This window comes from Carcharhinus amblyrhynchos, chromosome 6 (assembly GCF_965287045.1).
Source record: "Carcharhinus amblyrhynchos chromosome 6, sCarAmb.v2.hapA, whole genome shotgun sequence".
NCBI lineage: Eukaryota > Metazoa > Chordata > Chondrichthyes > Carcharhiniformes > Carcharhinidae > Carcharhinus > Carcharhinus amblyrhynchos.
Window position 1 is genome coordinate 102013123 of NC_137329.1, and position 14190 is coordinate 102027312.

Genomic DNA, 14190 nt, shown 5'->3' on the forward strand with positions numbered 1-14190 from the left:
TTGTTGAAGATGGATGAATTGAAAGCAAAGATAGAAATAATTGAGTACGATATGATACTCATTACAGAGACATAAATGCAAAGTCACCACAGTTAAAACCTGAATACCTGAAAGTATTTGACATTTCAGAGGGAGAAGAAAGGAAAAAGAGGTACGGTAAATCTGTTAATAAAGGAGGAGATCAGTACAGAAGTGAGAAATGATCTTGATTCAAAGGATCAAAATGCAGAATTGGTTTGGGTGGAGTTAAGGAATAGCAAAGGAAGGAAATCACAGGCATGAGCGATAAATAGCCCCCCTTGCAAAGGCAACACCGCAGGACAAAATATAAATCAAGAAATAATGGTGTTTGTAAGACACTGACTGCAACAATCAATGGAGATTATACTTTTCATATAGATTGGAAGAATCAAATTGCAAAGACAGCCTGCAGACCGAGTTCATTGAGAACGGAAATTAATGGCCCTGCCAAAGTGTGTGTGGGGTCATAAAATGCAATAATCCTTTCAAAGTGTGTTGACTTTGGCGGGACGGGAAAAATCCTACTGGAGCGAGGGGCTTTAAAATTCTGCTCAGGGTGCATTTGAGACAATTTCTTTGAACAATATATTCTGGAACAAACCAGTGAACAGACTACTTTAGACCTACTAATATGTAATGAGATGAAATAAGCAAATGACCTCATGATAAAAGGTCCTCTAGGTGAGAGTGACCATAACATGGTAAAATTACACATTCAGTTTGAAAGTGAGAACTTGGGTCTGAAACTAGTGTTTTAAACATAAATAAGGACAATTACAAATGTATGAAGACAGACCTGGCTAAAGTCATCTGGGAAAATAGGTTAGAAGACAAGATAGTCACAGACATTTAAGGAGATATTTCATAACTCTCAGCAAAAATATATTCCATTGAGAATGAAGGACAATGAGAAGGATAGACCATCCTTGACTACCTAAGGAAGTTAAAGTTGATATCAAATTGATAGAAAAAATATATAATGCTATAAATATGATGTGAGAAAATATTCTTTCAAACAATGAGTGATTCAGATCTGTATTGCAGTGCCTGGAAGTGTGATGGAGTCAGGCTCAATTGAAGCACTCAGAAGGGCATTAGATGATTATTTGAATAGAAACAATGTACAGGGGGACGTGGAAAAGGCATGGGAATGAATGGCATTCCCATGAGGAATGGGTGAATAGTTTGAGAATTTGGAATAATGAGACAATGAGAGGGAGCTTGAAAGGTAGATGCTGAGAGAATGTTTCCTCTTGTGGGGGAATCTAGAATGAGGGGGTACAGGTTAAAAGTGTGGCTCTCTCCAATTGAAGATGGAGCTAAGGAGGAATTTCTTCTTTCAGAGGCATTAATCTTTAGCATTGTCTCCCACAGAGAGCAGTCGAGGCTGGATCATTGAATATGTTCAGGGGTGACATTGGCAGACTTTTGATTGACAAGGTAATTACAGATTATGGAGGACAGGAACGTGGGTTAAGACTACAATATGATCAGCTATGAGCTTATTGAATGGCAGAGCAGGCTTGATAGGTGGAGTGGCCTATTCCTGCTCCTATTTCTTATGATCTTGTGATTATCTAGCATTTGTATAACATGAATGTTTCATGCATGCTGACTTTAAATTTGTGTTGAAGAATAATCCAACCATTTCTCTCCATTCTATTAAATTACGAGCACACAAGAAATAGGAGCAAGGAATGTATTTTTCAGTGATCACAGACAGTGCTGCTATACATCAAGTATTGGCATCCCTTACTATGAGGAATGAGAAGAATGAAATATTAACACTGGAGAAGATATAGCACAGATTGAGCAGAATGTTGCCAGGGCTTAAAAGAATTGTTAGGAGGACAGGTTGCTTAAATCTGACTTGCACTCCCTTGAATTTTGAAAGTTTAAGAATGATCTAATGGGTGTGATTAAAATGAAAAGTGGATTTGATAGAATAAATACAATGGGAATGCAGAATAAGAACATAAGAACATAAGAAATAGGAGCAGGAGTAGGCCATCTAGCCCTTCGAGCCTGCCCCGCCATTCAATAAGATCATGGCTGACCTGAAGTGGCTCAGTTCCACATTCCCGCTTTCTCCCCATAACCCTTAATCCCCTTGCCTATCAAAAACCTATCTACCCGCGTCTTAAATACATTTAGCAAGGCAGCCTCCACCACTTCAACGGGCAGAGAATTCCAGAGATTCACCACCCTTTGAGTGAAGAAGTTCCTCCTCAACTCCGTTCTCAACTGCCCCGCCCTTATTTTGAGGCTGTGCCCTCTAGTCCTACTGTCTTTTCTGAGCGGGAAGAGCCTCTCCACCTCTACCCTATCCATCCCATTCATCATCTTGTATGTCTCAATGAGATCTCCCCTCATCCTTCTAAACTCTAACGAGTACAAGCCTAGTTTATTCAACCTCTCCTCATAGCTCAACCCCCTCAACTCTGGTGTCAGCCTAGTGAACCTCTTCTGCACTCCCTCCAAAGCCAAAATATCCTTGTGCAAGTGCAGCGACCAAAACTGCACACAGTACTCCAGCTGCAGCCTCACCAGTGCTCTGTACAGTTGCAGCAAGACCTCCCTACTTTTATATTCAATCCCCCTTGCTATGAAGGCCAGCATCCCATTTGCCTTCCTGACCACCTGCTGCACCTGCAGGCTGGGTTTTTGCGACTCATGCACAAGGACCCCGAGGTCCCTCTGCACCGTAGCATGCTGCAGCTTTTCGCCATGTAAGTACTAGTCCTTCCGACCATTATTCCTACCAAAGTGGACAACCTCACACTTGCCAACATTAAATTCCATTTGCCAGTTTCTCGCCCAATCGCCCAGCCTATCTAAATCCCTCTGCAGACTTTCCACACCCTCCGCACAATTTGCCGTTCCACCAATCTTTGTGTCATCAGCAAATTTTGACACCCTACACTCGGTTCCCTCCTCCAGATCATCTATATAAATGGTAAATAGCTGAGGCCCCAGCACCGATCCCTGGGGCACTCCACTAGTCACCAACCGCCAATCCGAATAGCACCCATTGACACCCACTCTCTGCCTCCTATTTGATAGCCAATCCCCTATCCACGCTAACACCCTACCCCCAACTCCATGCCCCCTAACCTTCTGTAACAACCTCTTGTGCGGCACCTTATCAAACGCCTTCTGAAAATCAAGAAAGACCACATCCACCGGTTCCCCTCCATCCACCGCGTTAGACACATCCTCATAGAATTCCAATAAATTCATCAGACACGACTTCCCCTTAACGAAACTGTGCTGCGTCTGCTCTATCAAACAATTCTGCTCAAGATGCCTCGCTATTTTCTCCTTAATTACGGATTCAAGCATTTTACCTACAACAGACGTTAAACTAACCGGCCTATAATTCCCTGCCTTTTGCCTACTATCCTTTTTAAACAACGGCGTAACATTAACCGTTTTCCAATCTTCCGGCACTTCCCTGGAATCCAGCGAGGTTTAGAATATAATCATCAAGGCATCCACTGTCACCTCCGCCATTTCTTTCAGAACCCTTGGATGCATTCCATCCGGTCCTGGGGACTTGTCCACCGTCAGTCCCTCTAGTCTGTCGAGCACTGCCTCTCTAGTAACAATAATGTCATTCAGGCCCTCCACTCCTACCGTCTTTCCATCGTTAACACCCGGAAAGCTATTCAGGTCCTCCTCCGAAGACCAAAGCAAAAAAGTTATTCAAGGCCTCAGCCATTTCCTCATCCCCCACCACTAAATCCCCCCTCTCATCCTCTAAGGGTCCAACATTCACCCTAACCAGCCTCCTCCTTTTTATATATTTATAAAAACTCTTACTATCCTTTTTTATATTCAGCGCTAGCCTAGCTTCAAAGTTTATCCTTCCTTTCTTTATCAACTCCTTCGTCATTCTTTGTTGATATTTAAACCCCTCCCAATCCTCTTCTCGCCCACTACTCTTCGCCACTCTAAACGCATCAGCTTTTAATTTAATACTCTCCTTTACCTCCTTTGTTATCCACGGCTGATTATCTCTCCTCCTACGATCCTTTTTAACCATCAGAATAAATTTTTGCTGAGCACCAAGAAAGATCTCCTTAAAGATCCTCCACTGTTCCTCAGCAGACCTACCTTCCAATCTGCTCCCCCAATCAACATTTGCCAATTCCTCTCACATCCTATCGTACTCCCCTCTGTTCAAACAAAGGACACAGGTCTGGGAACCCACTTTCTCCTCCTCCATCTGCACCAGAAACTCCACCATACAATGATCACTCTTCCCAAGAGGATCCTTCACCACAAGGTCCCTAATTCTACCTGCCTCATTACATAACACCAGATCTAAGATAGCTCGCTCCCTCGTTGGCTCCAACACACACTGTTCAAGGAAACTATCCCGGCAGCATTCCAAGAACTCTTCCTCAAGCCCACCGCGTCCAACATGGGTCGACCAATCAATATGTAGATTGAAATCCCCCATAATTATTGCCATTCCATTCCTGCACGCCGCATTTATTTGTGCGTTAATAGCCCGCCCCACCTCCAGATCACTATATGGGGGCCTATAGACGACACCCACCAGCGTCTTCCTCCCCTTGCTGTTCTTAATCTCCACCCACAACGATTCCACATTCTGCTCTTTGGCTCCTATATCTTCCCTTACTACCGCCCTGATATTATCCTTAATTAACAGAGCTACCCCCCCCCACCATTTTTCCTCCTGCCTATCCTTCCTAAACACTTGATACCCCTGGACATTCAGCTCCCAGTCCCTGTCACCTTGCAACCACGTCTCTGTAATGGCCACCAAATCATATCTATTTGTGCTGATCTGCGCCACCAGCTCATTCACTTTATTCCGAATGCTTCGTGCATTCAGATAAAGAATACGGGGAAACAATCTTAAATTAAAACTAGGTCATTCTGTAGTGTAATAATTTACACTCAGCCAAAGTAGAAATGTGGCGATCTCTCCCACAAATGGCTGTGGATGTAAAGTCAACTGAAAATCTCAAAAACTAGGATCAACAGATTTTTATTAACGAGGGGGTAAAGAATACGTATCAAAGGCAGGTAAGTAGAATTGAGATACAGATCAGCCAAAAACTAATTCAATGTTTAGATCAACAGCCGGGGAATTGTATTTTGACCCAGCGACAGTGAAGAAATGGCAACATATTTCCAATCCAGGATAGTGAGTAGTTTGGAAAGGAAATTCCAGCTGGTGGTGTTCCCATGTGTCTGCTGCCTTTGTCCTTTTAAACTGTAGCAGTCATAGGTTTGCAAGATCCTGTCTAAGGGGCCTTGGTGAGTTACTACAGTGCATCTTGTAGCTGACACACACTGTAGCCTTTGTCTGTCAGTGGTGGAGGGAGCGAATATTTGTGGAAGGGTTGCCAATCAAGTGGGCAGCTCTATCCTAGATGTTTTCAAGCTTGTTGAGTATTTCTGGAACTGCACTCATCCAGGCAATATTCCAGGGAGAGTATTCTATCACATTCCTAACTTGTGCCTTGTAAATTGTGGACAGGCTTTGGGAGTGAGGAGGTGAGTTATCACCAGAGGGATCCTAGCCTCTGACCTGCTTTTGTAGCCATCATATTCATATGGGTAGTCCAGTTCAATCTCTGGCCAATGGTAAGCCCCCAGTGTGTTGATAGTGGGGACTCAGTCATGGTAATGCCATTGAATGTCAAGGGGTGATGGTTGGATTGTCTCTTGTTGGAGCTGGTCATTGCCTGGCATTTGTTTGGCACAAGTGTTACTTGCCACTTGTCAGCCCAAGCCTGCATATTGTTCATTTGGACGTAGACTGCTTCAGTATCAGAGGAGTCGCAAATGGTGCTGAACATTGTGCAATTATCGGGGAACATCCCCACTTCTGACCTTATGATGGAAGGATGGTCATTGATGAAAATGTTTGGGCCAAGGATGTCCTGCAGTTGATGATTGAGCTCTAATCTTCACAACCATCTTCCTTTGTGCCAGACATAACTTCTACTAGCAGAGAGTTTTCCCCCTGATTAACATTGACCCCAGTTTTGCTAGAGCTCCATGATGCTGCACTCGGACAAATGCTACCTTGATGTCAAGGGCAGTGACTCTCACCTCATCACTGGCGTTTAACTCTTTTGTCAATGTTTGGACCAAAGCTATAATGAGGTCAGGTGCTGAGTGACCCTTGACAGATCTCTGAGTATCCATGAGCAGCTTATTGCTGAGTAAATGTGATTTGATAGCACAGTTGATGATCCTTCCATCACTTTACTGATGATTGAGAGTGGACTGATGGGAGTGGTAATTGGCCATGTTGCATTTGTCATGTTTTTTGTGTACAGTTCATAGCTGGGCAATTTTCCACATACCTGGATGGTCGCCAGTGTTATAGCTGAACTGGAACAGTTTGGTTAGATTTGCAGCATTTGGCCCTGGAGTTAGTATTTTTCCCAGGCTAGTGAGTGAAATTCATGCTCAACTGACCTGCAATGCATGAAAAACCTACCCTAGGTTCAAAGCCAGCCCCTACTTAACAGTCATTTATTGGTGTGGCATTGCTGAAAATGTGACAGAAACTATGGCTGCCACAGCTCAGCTGCGTGAAACCAAAGCTATTGCATTCTGAGGTCAAAAAATGCTCTTAAAGACTTGAAAATCAGTGCAAGACTAGGTTAATGAAAAGCTACTTCTGAAGAAAAATCATTGAAAGGTTTACGTATGAAATACTGATCCAAATCTTTAAAAAATGTTAAATGCATGCATTTCACAGAGACTTGTAAACCTGCATGCTAAAATTAAAAACATAATTTGCATTTGTTTGAGGAATGTGAGATAAATATGCAAGAGTCTGAGAATGGTGAATGGCACAAGGTTCTTGTAGATTGCCTTTGCAGAATGTCTGATAGTCTCGAGAAATGACAGACCATTTAAATTAATCAGTGGGTTCAGCCAGTTCAATTTGGCACAAGTTCGTAAAGCATATTTGTGAAGTAAATTCAATTCTTCCCATAAAAAAACACTTAAAAGTTTCTTGCAGTTTTGTTGTGCTATTTTCAGTGGTCACATTTTCAGTTATGTTTCATCAGTTTAATAACTCTTGTTTCAAATGTCATCCAGTGTACATAGCAAAGGCAAGCTTCACCCTAATTTGTAACAATATAATGCAAAGTACATGAACGTTAGATCTGGAAATAGCATATTTGAAAAGCTTGTTTATTTTCACAATCAAATCTAAAACTGACTTTCATTTAATGATTGATCAGTCTGCTTAATCAACTTACAAATATAGGTATGAACATATGAATTAGGAGCAGGAGCAGGTCACTTGGCCCCTCAAGCTTGTTCTACCATTCAGTAAGGTACCCTCAACCCCACATTCCTACCTATCCCGCAATAACATTTCACCCCCTGGTGAATCAAGAATCTATCAAGGACAAGGAATCTTGTTATAGCAACAGCAATAACTTGTATTTATATATTTTGTTAATATTTCATAGAATAGGCTGCACGGTGGCACAGTGGTTAACACTGCTACCTCACAGAGTCAGAGACCTTGGGCTCAATCCCAGGCTTGGGTGACCATTGGTGCAAAGTCCGGACTTTCTCCCCGTGTCCACATGTGGTTCCTCCGGAAAGTGCTGATTTCCTCCCGCAGTCCGAAAGATGTGCTGGTTAAGTACATTGGCCATGCTAAATTCCCCCTCAGTGTACCTGAACAAGCGCCAAAGTGTGGCGACAAGGGGATTTTCACAGTAACTTCATTACAGTTGTTAATGTAAGCCTACTTGTGATGTTAATAAATAAAATAAAATGAATGTGAGCATCGCTGTAAAAAGCAGCATTTATTGCCCATTCCCGGTTGCTCTTGAGAACGTAGTGGTGAGTCACTCATGGAAGATCTGCACTGTTGTTAGGGAGGGAATTCCAGGATTTTGACGCAGTGGCAGTGAAAGAAAAGTGATATAGTTCCAAGCCAGAGTGTGGTTTAGAAAGGAATTTGGATTGATTTATCCTGCTTTTTGTGGATAATTTATATATGCCCAAGATACCTGCAAGAGCGTTATCAAAAAATACTTGACGGCACGCAGCCATTTTGATTTAATGTAGGTCACTTCATGAGGCCAAGTTGGAGAGAAAGCAACTGTTTTGGAATGCACAAATTCTCAGAAAGCTTTTGCGAATGCCTCTTTTGAAATCTTTATGGTGGGCAAAATATCATTAATGGCAATTGAAACCGAGGATTGCAATTGTTAAAAAGTCCAGATTAAAGTTTAATTTGTGTCACAAGTTTTACAATATTCATATGAAAATTTGAAGAGAAATGCCATTCTTTGCAAGGAATACTTTAATCAACTTTCCCAGGAGACACAGTGCATGATTTTTTAAAAAAAATGCCTGCTGATTGAAGGAGAAATTTCGAATGAAGTAAAACTTAAAACAGTCCGCAGAAGGTCAAAGAACCACTTTCATGTATTCAGTCTGTTATCTGGCCCCGAGATGAGTAGTGATCAGCAAATCTCTCACATCTTGACACTGATCTTGATACTTGAACCCAAGTCAACGCCTTCAAGTGGCAACTATTTTCAGCAAAACAGTAATTAGAAACTTCTCCCTTAAATCTCTTTGCCTCTTTATTTCTCCTTTAAAAGCCATCCCTATGGCCAAGGATTTGGCCGCTTGCTCTCATATCACCTTAAGAACTCAGTGACAGGTGTTGTTTAGTAATGCTTTGAAGGCGCTATGTAAAGTAAAATTGCTGTTATTGTAATCATATACCTCTGTGTACATCTCTGTACACTCAACAATTCCATTTAAATTTTTCTGCAAATTTGAAGACCTTTACTGACCCAGTAAAGCAACATTATGAAGATTGGCATCTTGACAAGTTCCTCTTGACAATTTATTGAGTGGCAATGAACAAAGAACAAAGAAAATTACAGTGCAGGAACAGGCCCTTCAGCCCTCCAAGCCTACACTGACCATGCTGCATGATTTGAATCATACACAATGATTTACTTCAAATACAATTTGCAACGTCACAACCTATTTTTTCTAACAGGTATACAAATGAGGAGCAGGAGTAGGTCACTCAGTTCCTCAAGCCTGCTCTGCCATTTAAGAAGATCATGGCTGATCCGCATTAATAAAAAACAATAATATCTCAATAGAAGATGTCCAAAGATGCACGGGTTAGGTTGATTGGCCATGCTAAATTAACCCTAGTGTCAGGGGATTAGCAGGGTAAATGTGAGGCGTTATTAAAATAGAGCCTGCATGGGATTGTGATTGATGCAGACTTGATGGGCTGAATGGCCTCCTTCTGCACTTAAGGATTCTATGATTCTAGAACAAGAATTTAAACCTTCCTCAGAAAGTTCAACAATCTTCATATTATCAGAAATACTAAATTCATTCACTCTCTGCACAAACATAGGGTGGTTAGCACTGCTGCCTCACAACACCAGGGACCTGGATTCAATTCCCAGCTTGCTTCACTGTCCATGTGGAATTTGCACGATCTTCTCGTGTCTGTGTGGATTTCCTCCAGGTGCTCCGGTTGCCTCCCACACTCCAAGGATGTGTGGGTTAACTTGATTGGCTAAATTGACCCTAGTTTTGGGGGATTAGCAGGGTAAATATGTGGGGTTATGGGGAAAGGGCCTGGATGGGATTAATGTTGGGGCAGGCTTGATGGGCCAAATGACCTCCTTCTGTACTGTAGGGATTCAATAATTCAATGAATCTAAAAGGAAAAAGAAGATTGCGTTGTTATTTGAGAAGTTAACCCGCTTTTCCATTTATCTGATAAAGATTCTTCAGAATTTCCACCTTGATTTCACACTCCAGAGCAGCTTTACTCTTTTTTATCTCTCTGTTAGACTTAAAGATGTCAATTTACTATTTCTAACTTTGTCCTCAACTTGTTCACGAATTGAGGTGGGTGTAATATTCCAACATAGGTTCTGAAAATGTTGAATGCAATTGGAATTTTGTTTTAGTCATTGTGAACATCTCCAGTTTACCATGAGAAGGCAGCGGTGGGCCTTATTTAACTGCTGTGTCCAATGCAAGAATCTTTTCAGCTGTTTTATAATAACAGAATAGTCAGCTGAGTCGAGAGCTTCAAGTTTTTAGGTGCCCAGATCACCAACAACCTGTCCTGCTCCACCCCATGCTGACACTATAGTTAAGAAAGCCCACCAATGCGTCTACTTTCTTAGGAGACTAAAGAAATTTGGCATGTCAGCTACGACTCTCGCCAACTTTTACAGATGCACCATAGAAAGCATTCTTTCTGGTTGTATCGCAGCTTGGTATGGCTCCTGCTCTTCCCAAGACCACAGGAGCTACAAAATGTCATGAATGTCGTCCAATCAATTATGCAAACCAGCGTCCCATCCATTGGCTCTGTCTATGCTTCCCGCTGTCTCAGCAAAGCAGCCAGCATAATTAAAGACCCCACGTCCCCTGGACATTCTCTCTTCTACCTTCTTCCGTCGGGAAAAAGATACAAAAGTCTGAGGTCATGTACCAACCGACTCAAGAACAGCTTCTTCCCTGCTGCCATCAGACTTTTGAATGGACTTAACATACATTAAGTTGATCTTTCTCTACACCCCAGCTACAGCTGTAACACTATGTTCGACACTCTCTCATTTCCTTCTCTATGAACGGTCTGCTTTGACTGTATAGTGTGCAAGAAATAATACTTTTCACTGTATGTTAACATGATGAATAATGAATCATATCAAAATCAAAACCTCTTCTGAGGACAGCAAAGATCCAATTCTGTTAGCATGGGACTCGAGTCACATACAGAATCCTCCCAGTACAGAAGAGGCCATTTGGCCCATCAAGCCTGCATCAACTCTCTCACAGAGTATCTTACCCAGCCCTCTATCCTACAACCCCAAACATTTACCATGGCTAACCCATCTAACCTACACATCTTGGGGCACTAAGGGGCAATTGAGCATAGCCAATCCACCCATCCATCTTTGTACTGTGGGAAGAAACCAGAGCACCTGGATGAAACTCATGCAGACACGGGGAGAATGTGCAAACTTCTCACAGACAGTCATCCAAGGCCAGAATCGAATTCAGGTCCCTGGTACTGTGAGGCAGCGGTGCTAACTACTCTGCCAGCATATTGCCATCAAGGCTGCCATATAGGCCAGGCAAGGTAAATAGAGTAGGTTTCCTTCCCTGAATGACATTACGGGCCCAATTTTAACTTTCTGAATCGGTTTTGATTGAGGTAAAGTCTCATCTACGTGCGTTTGCAGAAATCTGACAGACACATCACCACTTTTCCAATACCAGTCATGTAATGCAATTATACCTAAAGCTGACATGCACACACCCTGAAGCTGACACAGCCCAGTTACAGTAACTGTCAGCACCATTTCCAAATCTGTTTGCCTATCCTTCCAGAAGTACTGCATTTCTGACAGAGTGGGAGTGCCCTGGCGAAACAAACATAATGGCTCACTTTACTGCTTTAAGTGGCTACTTCCCTTTAAAGTTTAACTGAACTGTAATTTTCCATTCCTCCAAGAAGCTACTAGTACATGCTGCTTGTACCGTGATATATTCTGTTGTCACTATGCTTGAAAGATGCTTGGACACCATGAAGCCATCTTATATAAGTCACAAGGAAGTCTTTATTAACAATACTGGACTATGTACATATGTAGAATTGATATGGAGAGGATGTCATACTAGGTCCTTGCACATTGCTATCCATCTGGGCCCAGCTTTAGGTTGTGGGCCTTCTTACATAATTATGTGGATGTTACTGTGCTCAGACTCATGTTAACCCCTTGAGTGCCAGGTCATTCCACAAATAGTCATTCTACTACTTGTGTCCTCCAAGTGCTCCGCTTTCCTCCCATAGTCCAAAGATGTGCAGGTTAGGTTGATTGGCTATGGTAAGTTGCCCCTTAGTGTCTCGGGATGTGTAGATTAGAGGGATTAGCAGGCTAAATGTGTGGGATTGTGGGGATAGGGCCTGGGGTGGGATTATTGTCAGTGCAGACACGATGGGCTGAATGGCCTCCTTCTCCACTGTAGTGTTTCTATGATTTCTATGAACTACTTCCTTTGCACATGGAATTATGAGAAGTTATGCCTGTCCGTTGAATACAAAAATGGTATTCTATGCTTTCCACTCACTTCCAGCTGCGTTGTACTGGCAAATTGAGTCTCCCACTGAAATTCATTCAACTTTGGTCAGTATTTCAGGGAACAATGAAGATCCGTCCAACTACTGATCCATGTTTCTTTCAAACAAAAGATTATTAAAACATTGAATGCTTCGCTACAAATGGCTTTTGTGACCAGAATGACCACATTTAAAATGAAATTGGGTGATTATGTCAATGGAATAATACTGACTGATACGAAAAAAGGAGACTGTGATTGACTGTATTCTAATGAAGAGTCATCAACCTGAAGCATTGGCTTTATTTTTCTCTCTCCACAGATGTTGCCTGGCATGCTGAGAATTTACATCAGTTTGTGCTTTTACCTCAGTTTTCAAAAATCTGCAGAATTTTGGTTTTTAAGTAGATTGTCTTCTTTTTCTTCAGTTCAAAACCCAAAGGTAGGTTCAACCACAGTGCCACAGTGTCTGCCACAGACATAGTAAGGAGGCAGGTCCCAAATCCACCCCAGCCAGAATTGGAGGTTGATTCCTGTGCTGTTGGCACTAACCTGAATCATAACCACTTCAAGCCAATTGAACCCCTGGGGCCCGAGTACAGAAGGCCATTCAGCCCATCGAGCCTGCATCAACAACAATCCCACCCAGGCCCTATCCCCGTAACCCCATGTATTTACCCTACTTATCCCCTTGACACTAAGGAGCAATTAAGCATGGCCAATCAACCTAACCCACACATCTTTGGACTGTAGGACGAAACCGGACCACCCAGAGGAAACCCACGCAGACACAGGCAGAATGTGCAAACTCCACACAGACAGTCACCAAAGCCAGGAATCGAACTTGGGTCACTGGCACTGTGAGGCAGCAGTGCTAACCACTGTGCCACCGTGATTCCAATTTATTTCCGTCACATGGATGTGCAGGAATCATTCCCGCTCTTGCTGCCTGCCATTGGCATACATTGGGAGGATTAACAAGGTGATGTCCAAACTTCTTTGACAATCAAGTTCTGGAGTAGGACTTGAACCCTGATCTTCTGGCTCAGACTCAGGGATGCCACACATCATACCAAAAGGTCACCCCGCAACTAATAACTTCAGTTAATTAGTTAGTATGAACAGTCACACAAAGATCTGAATGATTACCTTCCATCCTATAACTCTATGTAAAACACAAAGAAAAGTTTTCTGAATGTTGCAATTGTAGTCTGTACGGCAGCTCAAGCTATATAATAACTTCATATCAGACTGTTATTCCACAGAAATAATTAAGCACACTTTCTTGCAGGACAATTTTTTTTCTTGGTTAACAGGAATATCTATAAAATGAATAAACAAAAGAATGTTTACAAATTACTGCCCGTTTCAAAGTCACTAACAAAGGTTATATTTGATTGAAGAACCATGTAATGATACACAACTATCAACCCTTCACTGTATCAAGATATGGATTATTAATAACATGAAACTGCTAACATTGCAGCATTATCAACTCCTTTATGCTAGTGAATCATCCTAGTGCTGAAGAAGCTTGGCCTAAGGGACGCCGGATTTATGTAACCAAATAGTCCTTTCTGCAACACCATACTTCTGCTTTTGGGCATGCAACACTGCAGGCTGAATCTGATCAGAAGCAAAGAAATGTTCCTCAATCCTCTTCCCTTCTTCATCACCCCGCCAAGAAAATGTTGTGCTGGCCTGGAGTCAAATATTATTCCACTGTTCATTACTCTTGTTCTGACTTGCTGTGTGACTCAGAATCGTTAAAGCAAATATATTAACGTTTCAATGAGTCAGAGGTAGATTTTCCATTCCTGAGCTATGCAAACAGGTTAAGAGCCCAGTTTTAATCTCCAGTCAGTGCAAAATTAACCAAAACCTTCCAGGAACAAGAGAGGTGCTTGAACAGACAATAATGTCTTTTAGTTTGTTACAAAGGGTGAAGGTGGATGAATGGTGTAATGTGGGTGCAAATGGTGTGATACACTAACGGATATACATAGGAGAGTAGTGAGGAAGAAT